Source organism: Globicephala melas, chromosome 6 (genome assembly GCF_963455315.2).
Source record: "Globicephala melas chromosome 6, mGloMel1.2, whole genome shotgun sequence".
In the NCBI taxonomy this organism is placed as follows: domain Eukaryota; kingdom Metazoa; phylum Chordata; class Mammalia; order Artiodactyla; family Delphinidae; genus Globicephala; species Globicephala melas.
In genome coordinates, this window is record NC_083319.1 from 6,172,676 (window position 1) to 6,184,880 (window position 12,205).

The following is a 12,205-nucleotide window of genomic DNA, read 5'->3' on the forward strand; positions in this document are numbered from 1 at the left end:
TAAGTGTACAGTTCTGTAGGGCTAATAATCTCCCTTTTTATCAGAGAGCACAGTCCCTTAAAGAAATAAGAGCAGGGCTTCCCTGGTGGCGCAGTGGTTGAGAATCTGCCTGCCAATGCAGGGGACACAGGTTCGAGCCCTGGTCTGGGAAGATCCCACATGCCGCTGGAGCAACTAGGCCCGTGAGCCACAACTACTGAGCCTGCGTGTCTGGAGCCTGTGCTCTGCAACAGGAGAGGCCGCGATAGTGAGAGGCCCGCGCACCACGATGAAGAGTGGCCCCTGCTCGCCACAACTAGAGAAAGCCCACGCACAGAAACGAAGACCCAACACAGTCAAAAATAAATAAATAAATAAATAAATAAATAAAGGAGTTCCTTTAAATAAAAATTAAATAAGAAATTGGGTCATTAAAAAAAAAAGAAAAAAGAAATAAGGGCAAGTAAGTAGATAATAGCAGTTAAGTTGGTCCCCTGCAGGAGGATGACCAGGTGTCCTCCCAATTCTTACACCTGCTGTGTCCACAGATGGAGCTGATGTGGGGCTTCTGCACACACCTGCAGAAGGCACTAAACATATAGACAATGGAATACTACTCAGCCATTAAAAAGAATGAAATAATGCCATTTACAGCAACACGGATGGACCTAGAGGTTGTCGTATGGAGTGAAGTACGTTGGCTGGTGGGCAGACCCAGCTCAGCCGGGAGGCCTGGCGTTCAGGGCCTGGGCTCTAGCCTGTGACAGTCCCGGGTTCGAATCCTGACTCTGCTTCTCACCAGCTGGGTGGCTTTAGGCAGAGAGTCTAACCTCTCGGCTGCTGTGTCCACACCTGTGAAACAGGGCTGCCTCTGCCACAGAGGGTCTTGTGGAGGTAATCTCCGAGGAGGCACGTCATGGACACCACGGCTGCCATGGTCAACATTAACCAGGGCTAAGCAGGGGTGACAGATGCAGCTGGAAGGCATCTCTTTCTGGTTCTCATCCTAATCTCCAGACTGCCGGATGGTGGCTTAGGGCACAGGTCTTTCTAGAGGCTCCTTTTCATTTGGAAGACTGCCCTCCTTGACGCTTGTTCCCACCCTGACGCTTCCCAGGACCAGAGAAAGGGAGTGGGGAGCGGGCCCAGGAGATCTGGTTACAGGCAGCTCAGCCTCACCTGTCTCCCTTCTCCCAAAGGGCAGGGCTGCACAAAGGGCCGTGTCACTGACCAGTGCGATGGAGTGACCAGATTGCAAGAGGGTGCCTGTGTAGTTCTCTTGTCCCCCTCCGAGGTGGGGGATAGCTTTGACAGGCTGCCCCCCCAGGGCATTCGTTTGTCCCCGGCCTCTTTCTGCATCTGCGGAAGGCCTTTCTGCAAGGCTGAGGCTGCCGCCTGGCCCACGTACCAGCCCCGGCCGTCCGCTTCCCAGCGATCTGCCCCGAGACACACATAAAGCTGCCTTTCAGAGCTTCGTTCAGGCCGCTGTAGGGGGCCAGGGAGGAGTCCTGGGGTCCTTGGAGCTGGCAGACAAAGCCGCCTTGTTGGGAGGGTTCAGAGAGAGCAGGGACCCCACCCCACCCCCCGCCAACCACTCCGGTGAGACCCTTCCCCTTAGGGTCTCTCCCGGGTGCATGGGGCCAGCTGCTCCCAGGGGCAGGGCATCAGCCTCACTGAGTCCTGGGCGCAGGAGGGCAGAGAGGGTGGGACTACGTGGCCTGGATCCCTGAGAGCAGGGCTCCTGGATTTGGGGGTGCTCTTCTCAACCACATAAGCCACCCGTTACCCTGGATGGTCTTAGAGCAAACCCAAGGCCCATGAGGCTGTGGTTGACCTGGCTGAGCCCGCCTCCTCAGGCCCTCATTCTCTCTCTCTCCTGAACCCACTCAGCCCTTTCGGATGCTTGAACCTCAGGTCTTGGAACGTGTGGTTCCCTCTGCCTGGAATGCCCTTCCCAGCACTTCTCACATGGCTGCCCCCTGCTTGCCATCCTCGGAGGCCTCCTTGGCTCCCCTGTCCAACCCCGCTCCCACCTCAAATCCCATTTACTCCCCCTCTCTTTTTTTTTTTTTTTTGTGGTACGTGGGCCTCTCACTGCTGTGGCCTCTCCCATTGCGGAGCACAGGCTCCGGACGCACAGGCTCAGCGGCCATGGCTCACGGGCCCAGCCGCTCCGCGGCATGTGGGATCCTCCCGGACCAGGGCACGAACCCGTGTCCCCTGCATCGGCAGGCGGACTCTCAACCACTGCGCCACCAGGGAAGCCTATTCCCCCTCTCAACGTCCCTCCAGGACACAGTGGAGGTGGGGGGAGCTTGTTTTCCTCACCTAAAACAGTGAAGAATCTAGAACAGCCAAGCACCTGGGACATGGGCAGTAAATAATTGTCGAATAAAAGAAGCAGCCCTGTTTCTGACTTACTTCACTTACCATGTGACATCACGTACATGTGGAATCTAAAATATGGCCCAAATGAACCTATCTACGAAACAGAACCAGACTCACAGACATGGAGAAAACACTTGTGTTGTCAAGGGGGAGGGCTGGACTGAGAGTTTGGGTTTAGTAGATGCAAACTATTACGTATAGAAGGGATAAATGGCAGGGTCCTGCTATAGAGCACAGGAAACTATATTTAATACCCTGGGATAAACCATAATGAAAAAGAATATAAAAAAGAATGTGTATAACTGAGTTACTTTGCTGTGCAGCAGAAACTAACGCAGCATAGTAAATCAACTATACTTCAATAAAAAAATTAAAAAGGAAACGAAGAAGCAGTCCTCTTCCCCGAGGGGGTGTCACCCAGCGAGTGGAAGCAGAGGCCAGGGCCTGGACCCTGCCCGTGTTTATCCCAAAGCTTTTCTAGGGCCTCACAATCGCCCACCCACAGCTGTAGAGTGTCGCCCTTGGGCCACTCCCACCGCAGGAAAGGGGAGAGGTCCCTGTGCCCCTACCTCTGTCTCATCACCCACCCTGTCCTCTGAGTGGTGCTGAAGGGCTGGGGCCTCTCCACAGCCATGGCCGGGACATCTGTCTTCATGATCGGGGCCTGGCAGGGGCAGGGCGAGGCCCAGGGGAAGACCAGCAAAGACAAATGGGAGGTGGGAACCGGGCCCGTGCCTGTGTAACACGGACGTAAATAAATGATCACACCAGGCATAAACAGCCGGCCTGGGGGGTTTGGAGTCCACAAAGTGATTTCTCAAACCTCAGGCAGGAGTCGGGTCAGCCGGGGTCCCAGATGGAACGGCATCCTGTGTCATAGCCGCTTCATTACCGTCTTAACTGAGTGGCCGGCTGGGTCCCTAGGAGCCCCAGTGGAGGTGACTAACGTCGTGATTAGTCACAACTGGTGCCTGTGCCCACCCTCAGGGTCAGGGTGTGGGGGAGGGGGAGTGTGTGTGGTGCTGGTGGAGTTGTGATCATTAATAATAATAGAACAACAGTTCTCGTTTCTTGGACAGTTACCGGGGGCCTGGCCTGGTTTAAGCTCTTTAAGTGCGTTATTTATTCCTCAGGCCAGCCTCAAAATGGACCCATTTCACAAATGAGGAAACTGAGACTCAGAGAGATGAAGTGATCGACTCCAAATCCAGGTCCACCTGAGCTCTAACTGGAGTTTGCAGCCACTGTGCTCTCCACTGTTACCGTGGCTCTGCAGGGAGCCCTCAGAGGCCCTGGCAGCTCTGGCCCTCTTCCCCAGGGAGGCTGGTGAACACGGCCAGTGCCGGCTGAGCTGCACAGTCCTGGTTAAACACACAGGTACTTGGTCCCACCTAGATCCTACGGAGGCGAGACGGGTAAAGAGGAATCACCACAGAACACATTCATCAGGCCTCCCCCTTGGTGGATGCAATCAGCCACCATCTCTCCAGGCCTATGGTTTTCAAGTTTCAGTGAATCACACAGGCAGCTTGTTAAACAGACAAGAAGCGCCCAACTCAGGAATCTGCCTGTTTACCAAGAAACATCGCACCACCAGTGGCAAAACACAGCTCTACCATTTCAGGAGTCACACAGGAAATGAGCCCAGAGCGCTGTCTCATCGGCCTCCCTGAGCTCGTCCAGAATGCAGACAAGTGGGCTGGAACCACATCTAAAATTCTGACTTGTTCTCACTGAGCTCTCTAGGCTGTCACCAGCTGGGACCCTGGAGATTCACGGGGAGGATGCTGGAGTGGCTCTCACAGCCTCACAAGCTGTAAAAAGAACATTTGAAAAGAAAGGGAACCTAGAGGTCGTGCAATCTAAGCCCTTTGTTTTACATTTGGGGAAACTAAGGTCCCTGAAGTTAAGGGACCTACCTAAGGCCACACAGCACGTTAGTGGTAGAGTCACTTCAACAATTTTCCATGATGTCAAGCTGCTTGGGGCAACAGGTGTCTGGGGTTCCATCCCTGGAGGGCTAGTACTTACTGCCAAGTTCTCTCAGGCGCACATGAAGCCGTTACAATAAAGGGCTTTGTGTTAGCTGGGCTGATGTGTTCCAGCCTGGCACGGGGCCTGGAATATAGAAATTGCTCAGTTAATATTTTAGAAATATGCACTGAACATCATCTACAGCAGTGGGCAAAACAGACGCAGCACTTGCTGTTACGGGGCTCACAGCCCGTCAGGCCTCCGTGGCCTGTGAGCCAGGGTAAGGAAGATTAGGCAGTGGCTCCTCTTTTCCAGGGGAGCAGGCTGATTCTCTTCCTTTTCCTCACCTCTCTATGCCAAGACCTCAGTTTCACTGATCCCAGGTCGGACAGGGAACTACATGTATGAAGTGGGTGGAGTGTGAGACATTAGGGAGAGGTAGGGACTGTGGCCAACAGTGATGGCCTTTGAATCCTAGTTTTTTTCAAGAAGCATCGAGCCAGACAATGGAAAGCACTGACATACCTAAAGGCCAAGTGTGGCCCATGGCCGTGGGTTTGCCATGGCCAGCATGCTGTGTAGTACTGGATCAGGAGTCTGAAGACCAGAATTTATTTCTGGTCCTTGGCTGACTGAGTGACATTGGGTGACTCACTGGCTTCAGTCTCCTCAACCACGCCCAGGAGGACTGGGTCATGGTCACCTCTGAGGCTTTGCGCCAGGAAGCTGCCAGGAAACCAGGACGGACACCAGCATGCAGCGAGGCTGCTGTGGCTTTAAAAGTGCCTGGACAGCCCCAGTGGCAGCAGCTAGCGGTGCCGGCCACCTGCGGAGCCCACCACAGCTGGGAAGATTAGTCTCTTCCACTAGACAACACCCATTACCATGTTCCAATAGCCATCACTTCCGCTAGGAGAGCTGCAGATGAGATATCGATTGCACTGACTCCAGGTGAGCCCTTTCCCCAGCCTGAGAGGCGTGCAGATCAGCTCTGCACACTGCCGGCGGCTGCCGGGGCCCTGCCGCCTCCTATCTGCAGCCCCCCCCCCCCCCCCCCGCCACATACCGTGTGCTCAGGATCCAGGGGAAGCTGACAGCAGCCCCGCCAGGTGCGCTGATCTGGGTTGGCCAAGGCCTGGGCTCTACAGGTTCTTTGCTTTCAAGAGGGAGATGGGGAGGGGGCAACCTCGAGAGTGAGGTCTGGCTGGGCGCCCGGGAGAGGGAGAAGCAGGAGGCCAGGCTGCAGGCGGGGGAGGACGGCCTGATGCCAGCATTTGGGTGGGCAGTGCAAACTTTGGGACAGGAGGTGACACGACCTCAACTCCACCTTTGCCCCTTGAGAATCCAGCCCCCTCTCCAGGCAGCCTGGCCTGCTGGCAGCTCCTAAGGTCTGTTCCTTCTCCCTCGGTTCAGGCGCTGGAGCACCGGAAATGGAAAGGGGATGCCCACGGGCCTGGGTCCTGGAGGTAGGCTCCCTGAGGGCAGAGGCTGTGTCTGCCCCTCCCTGCCGACCCCGCCACACCGCCCCCACCATGGCACGGGGCTGGGCGCATTGCCCACGTGAGAGGTGGAATGCCTTAGTAGAAATCAGCTGAGCGTCAGAGGCAGGTGCAGCCTCCTTCAATCATTCACTCATTTGTGGACTCCTGCAGGGCAGTAACCAATCAGAGCTCTCCTCTCACAAGCAAGATGCTCTCGCTGGCCCAGGCCATCCACGGGCACTGCGACGGCCGCAACCCAGATGGCTTGAAGCTTTCTTATTTGCCCAGCACACCCCCGTACATTTTTTAAAAGAAGAAAGGCATTCCCCTTTTCTGTTTTTAACCCTGTGATTTCCACCAGTCTCACCATGGCACCAAGGAGCCTTCTGGGCACTGGAAAGTTTCCGTAGCTTCACCTGGGTGGTGGTTACACAGGTGGATACACAGGGAAAAGTTATCAAGCTGTCCTCAGACGTATGCACTTTTCTGTGTGTGTACGCGTCTATGCGGGTGTATGCATGTGTGCGTGTACACGTGTATGTGCGTATGTGTACACGTTTATATGCACGTGTCTGTGTATGTATATTTTACCTCAACAAAAGCCAACTCTATCTTCCGCCTTTGAACAGGAATGTCTTGCTTCTTCCAGGGAAGCAGGAGGGGTCTGGAAGGTGGGTTTGGCTGGCCGGTGGCCTGGACCCCACCTCGGCTCCCCAGCCACCGAAGGTGAGGGGTCCTGGGGTCCTTGCTTGACCCACCCTGCTGAAGCACCTGACTTCTCAGGATTCCCCCAGACATGAGAAACCCCCCATTGCCCAGCCAGGAGCTAGAGGGAGGAGTGGGGGGATTTACAAACAGTAAAGAAAATAATAAAATGATAACCAAGAGGGGATGGGAGAATCCCATCATTCATTCAATACAGTTCCATTGAGAGCCTCTTACCTGCTAAGCCCTGTGCTGTGTGCCAGGTGATACGGTGGTGGGCACAGCAGACATGGTCACTGCTCCCAGGGTTGCCTGCAGCCTGCAAGGAAATGGAATCCATCCCAGGCAGGTCCAGGGCTGGGCATTTAAGGAAAGCTGGAGGGTGTGGTTTCTAACCTCAAAGGCCTAGAAGGTCACCCTTGTCAGGGCCCAGGCTCACCAGCTCAGAGGCAGCAGCTACCAATAAACAAAGTGCACCCAACTGCCATGTTGTGACTTTGTAACAAAAAATTGAACTGTCACACAGGCCAAACTCACATCGATAGCAGCCGCTCCCTCTAAGCGTGCTGCACGGGCTGTCACACTGTGGTGAGGAGCCAGGAGCCCTGAGACCAACAGTTGCTGAATAAAAAAGTGCTCCTGCAGGGTGGGCACTATTGTTATCCTGTTTTTATAGCCAAGGACACTGAGGGCCATTAGAAGTACTGAAGAAGTCAACCCAGGTCCCCAGTTAGGAAGTGGCAGAGGCAAGATTTGAACTCAGGTCTGCGCAGCCTCGCCTGTAAAATGGGGATTCCCCTCCCCGATTCCCTCACCACGATGGTTTTCCATGGCATAAAGGAGAAAAAGAAAGGGTCTTCTGAACTGTCCACACAGGGCACACATGAAGGACAGCTTTTATTTGCCTTGACGAGATTTTTGTGGTGCTTCCGTGCCTGTATGTGGAGTGGTGACGGAGACCAGGCTCTGTCTCTGATGTCCCGCTGGGTGCCTCAGTGGGGTCTCCAATATCCCAGGAGGAAGGGCCCCTTAAGGTCCCATCCTACAAACGGAGAAACTGAGGCTCAGGGGGAGTGAAGTTCTTGCCCAAGTTCTCACAATGGAGGGGGTGTAGCCAGGATTTAGCATGAGTCTAGCCTCAGTCTGGTCCCCGAGCTGGGGATCCATCCCCCGCACTGCCCTACCTGCTTGCCCACAGTTGCCTTTCGAGGATCCGCTGCTCCACTCTGGCCGAACATCTTCTCTGTACATGTCAGAGGCTTGCTGCAGCCCAGCGCTTTCCTGGCCCACGCTCTTTTCCATTCCTTTCTTTAACACTGGCCCTCTTCCCCCTACCCCTTATCTTTAAAAATTTATTTATTCTTAACAGGTTTATTGAGATGCAATTTATATCTCATACAAGATTCACCCATTTTAAGTATACAATTTAAGTTTGTTAAGAAGCCTATTAACAATGTGGAAAATTAACTGCACTATTATGGTACAAAGGGAGAAAAAGAAGCAAATGTGCAGGTACACAACGTAAACAAATTACGTTACCTGCGTGAAAACAGGTTGCACATGCAACATGGCTAGCAGGAAACTCATAAAAATATCAACCAAAATGTTTTGGTTAACATGTTGGATTCAGAAATGAAATTTTTTCCTAATGATTTTCCAAAGTTTCTGTAATTTTCGATATTATTCTACTAGGACAGTCTGGCTGAGCCCCGGTAAAAAATGGTGTGAGATTCCAACACCCCCATCTATACCCCAATATCTATTTGCATTTCCTGATTGAGTCGAGCTAAGAACATGCCCAGAAAAAGATCTCCAGCGTTGGGAGTGACCTGATTCAGACATACTCAGCCTTCTGTAATGGTCTGGGGGCAACTCCATAAAAGCCTTATAGCCAGGGGTGGGGAGATCTAGGGTCTCCCAAGGACAGAATCTACCCTGAGAAGGCAGAATCAGTCCAGACCAGCTAACCCCTGCGATAGGATCTGCTAGCTGGGGGACGAGGTGGTTCTAGCGGCAGCTGGGGGGTGTTGATTGAAACTACTGCCAATCCAGACGATTTGGTGACACCTGCACGCTCAGGTGGAGAGCGCTGTGTACACGAAAAAGTAAGAGTTCTAACATCTCGGTGTCCAAACAACCCTACTCCAGATCCCCTAAGTGGTGGATTCCTACCCACTTCTCCGTGGAGTTGGGGTTAATGGTCTTGAGAGCTGGAGCAGCAGCCAGTGCATGGGCAGGGGCTAAAGTGGAGTGACAGGAGGGACAGGGAGGTGGGTGAAGGCAGGTCCTGGGCTGTGGCATGAGGACTGGATTGGAATGGCCCCTGAACACCTACGCACCGCTCTTTGGGCTTCTAGAGCAGAGAAAGCCCTGAAGTGGGGGGAGGGAGTGTGTGTTCCTGAAGTTCTTTGGACGTGGCTTCTGAGCTAGCAAAGGTTGGATTGATAGTCATTCATTCAAGAAATATTTATTGAGTAAATGTTATGGACCAGACATGGTGTTGGCACCTGAGACACAGCTGTGAACCAGACAGAGCCAGTCTCTTCCCACGTGGAGTTTCCTGTCTAGTGGGAGAGACATTCAACAATGCCCAGCACCCAATAAAAAATTATTAGACACACAGAGCAAATCAGTGCATAATGTCAGGTGCTGATATGTGCTATGGAGAAGAGAAAGGCAGGGTAAAGGGTATATGCCAGGTTTAGGCTCTATAACAAGTGAGCCTCGTGGCTGTATCTGGGGGAGGGAGGAGGAGGCTCCAGGCAGAGCTTGGCCTGTTTGAGGAACAGCAAGTAACACAGTGGGCTGGAGCAGAGTGAGAGGGAGAGTGAAGGGAGGTGAGAAAGAGAGGAGGTAGCGAGCCAGATCATGAAGGAATTTGAAGGTCATGGTAAGTGTATCAATTATCTGTTGCAGCAAAATAAATAATGAAAACTTAGTGCAATAGAACAGAACTTTATTTATTCATTCTCATGTACCTATAGGTTGTCAGTCTGGTGGTTCTTCTGCTGGTCTCATGTGGGATCATTTAAGCAGCTACTGTCATCTTATGGCTTGCCTGGGCCTGGAGGTTCCCATGCACTTCCATGTCAGGGAGTTGGTGCTGGCTACAGTAAGGACTTTAGATTTTATGCTGAGTGAGACAGAAGCCATGGTGGGTGGGTGTTGGTTCAACAAGGATGAGAAATTATGTGACTTATGTTAATAAGATAGTAAATGGGACCCCAGGCCAGGGTGGCCTATGGGTATTTGGATTGTATTATTGTTAAATTGAAAAAAAAAAATCAACTTCCACTTCTGTCCATGAAGCAGTAAGGTGGTCTAGAATTATACTCCCATCGTAAACAATAGAAACTGGACAAAACACAAGGAACAACTATTTTCAGACATTCAACCACAGGCAGCACAGGACTGTGAAAAAAGAAAAACAAGATGAATCCTACTATTGTCTAGCTTCCTGCCTGGAGATAGTTCCCGAAATGCAGAATGGAGAAGGCAAGACAAAAAAGTCCAGTGATCTTACTGAGGTAAGAAGACAGATGGGATCTGGGGAGACCAAGGCAGCTGGAATTGATGGGACTGATGACCAGAGAGGAGGGAGTTACTAAGAGAAAGAGCTCCAGTCATCTGCATAGTGTCCAGCTGAGACTTTGGCGGGTGCCACTCTCTTCAAGCAAAATCCCACGAGCATACACAAGAACAATTTTCAAGAAAGAAAAATTACTAGGAATCTCATACAGGACTGGGAATTGTTTAAGAGTCCTCCGGCTAGAGGAGAGAGACCTCATTGACTACAAGTCATCAAGTAAGAACACTAGAAAGGCCACACCTTAGAAGTAGAGCTAAATTATCTCTAGAATAAAAACTAGAGCTGCTCTAAAAGAGCTTAAAAACAAATCTTGAAAGGATCAAACTAATCTATAAGTAACTAAACTGCCTTCTCTAAAGAAGTCCAATACTCTTTAAGGAAATACAAGAAAACCTAACCATGCATCGTTACAATGCCCAGGGTCAAAGTTTTTAAATTATGAGCTATAGAAAGAAGTAGGAAAAAAATCCCATAGTTAAGAGAAAAATCAGTCAATAGGGGCAGACCAAGCAGTAACGGGGACGATAGGATTAACAGAAAAGGACATTAAAGCAGCCATTATGAATTGTTCCATATGCTCAAGGATGTAAAGGAAAACATAACCATGAAATTGGATATACAAAAATGACTCATACAGTGATGACAAAAATACCTGAAGTGAAAAATACACTTGATGAGATTAATAGCAGATTTGATAGTGTCGAAGGTCAATGAAGTTGAACACATAGCAACAGATACGGTACAAAATGAAGCTCAGGAACTTCCTTAGTGCTCCAGTGGTTAAGAATCTGCCTTCTAATGCAGGGGACTAGGGTTCGATCCCTGGCTGGGGAACTAAGATCCCACATGCCTCCGGGCAACTAAGTCCGAGCACCGCAATTGAAATTAAATAAATAAATAAATATTTTTTAAAAAAAGATACCAGACAACTATTAAAAAAATGAAGCTTGGGCTTCCCTGGTGGCGCAGTGGTTGAGCGTCCGCCTGCCGATGCAGGGGACACGGGTTCGTGCCCCGGTCCGGAAAGATCCCACGTGCCGCGGAGCGGCTGGGCCCGTGAGCCATGGCCGCTGAGCCTGCGCGTCCGGAGCCTGTGCCCCGCAACGGGAGAGGCCACAACAGTGAGAGGCCTGCATACTGCAAAAAAAAAAAGAATAAGGGAGATTGATACAGCCACTGTGGAGAACAGTATGGAGGTTCCTTAAAAAATTAAAAATAGAACTACCATACAACCCAGCAATCCCACTACTGGGCATATACCCTGAGAAAACCATAATTCAAAGAGTCATGTACCACAATGTTCACTGCAGCTCTATTTACAATAGCCAGGACGTGGAAGCAACCTAAGTGTCCATCGACAGATGAATGGATAAAGAAGATGTGGCACATATATACAATGGGATATTACTCAGCCATAAAAAGAAACGAAATTGAGTTATTTGTAGCAAGGTGGATGGACCTACAGTCTATCATGCAGAGTGAAATAAGTCAGAAAGAGAAAAACAAATACCGTGTACTAACACGTATATATGGAATCTAAAAAAAAAAAAAAAAAGGTCATGAAGAACCTAGGGACAGGACGGGAATAAAGATGCAGACCTACTAGAGAATGGACTTGAGGACACGGGGAGGGGGAAGGGTAAGCTGGGACAAAGTGAGAGAGTGGCATGGACATATATACACTACCAAATATAAAATAGATAGCTAGTGGGAAGCAGCTGCATAGCACAGGGAGATCAGCTCGGTGCTTTGTGACCACCTAGAGGGGTGGGATAGGGAGGGTGGGAGGGAGGGAGAGGCAAGAGGGAAGAGATATGGGGATATATGTGTACGTACAGCTGATTCACTTTGTTATAAAGCAGAAACTAACACACCATTGTAAAGCAACTATACTCCAATAAAGATGTTTTTAAAAAAAAAAGAATAAGGGAGGACAACCTACTATGTACTAGATGTTATGCTAGACCCCGACCTCTACTAATACCTACTAACAGCCTGCTCTTCTGTGACTCTGTTCTACAAGTAAAAATAAGTAGTAACATATGTGATAAATAAAAATTCTCAGAATTCCCTGGCAGTCCAGTGGTTA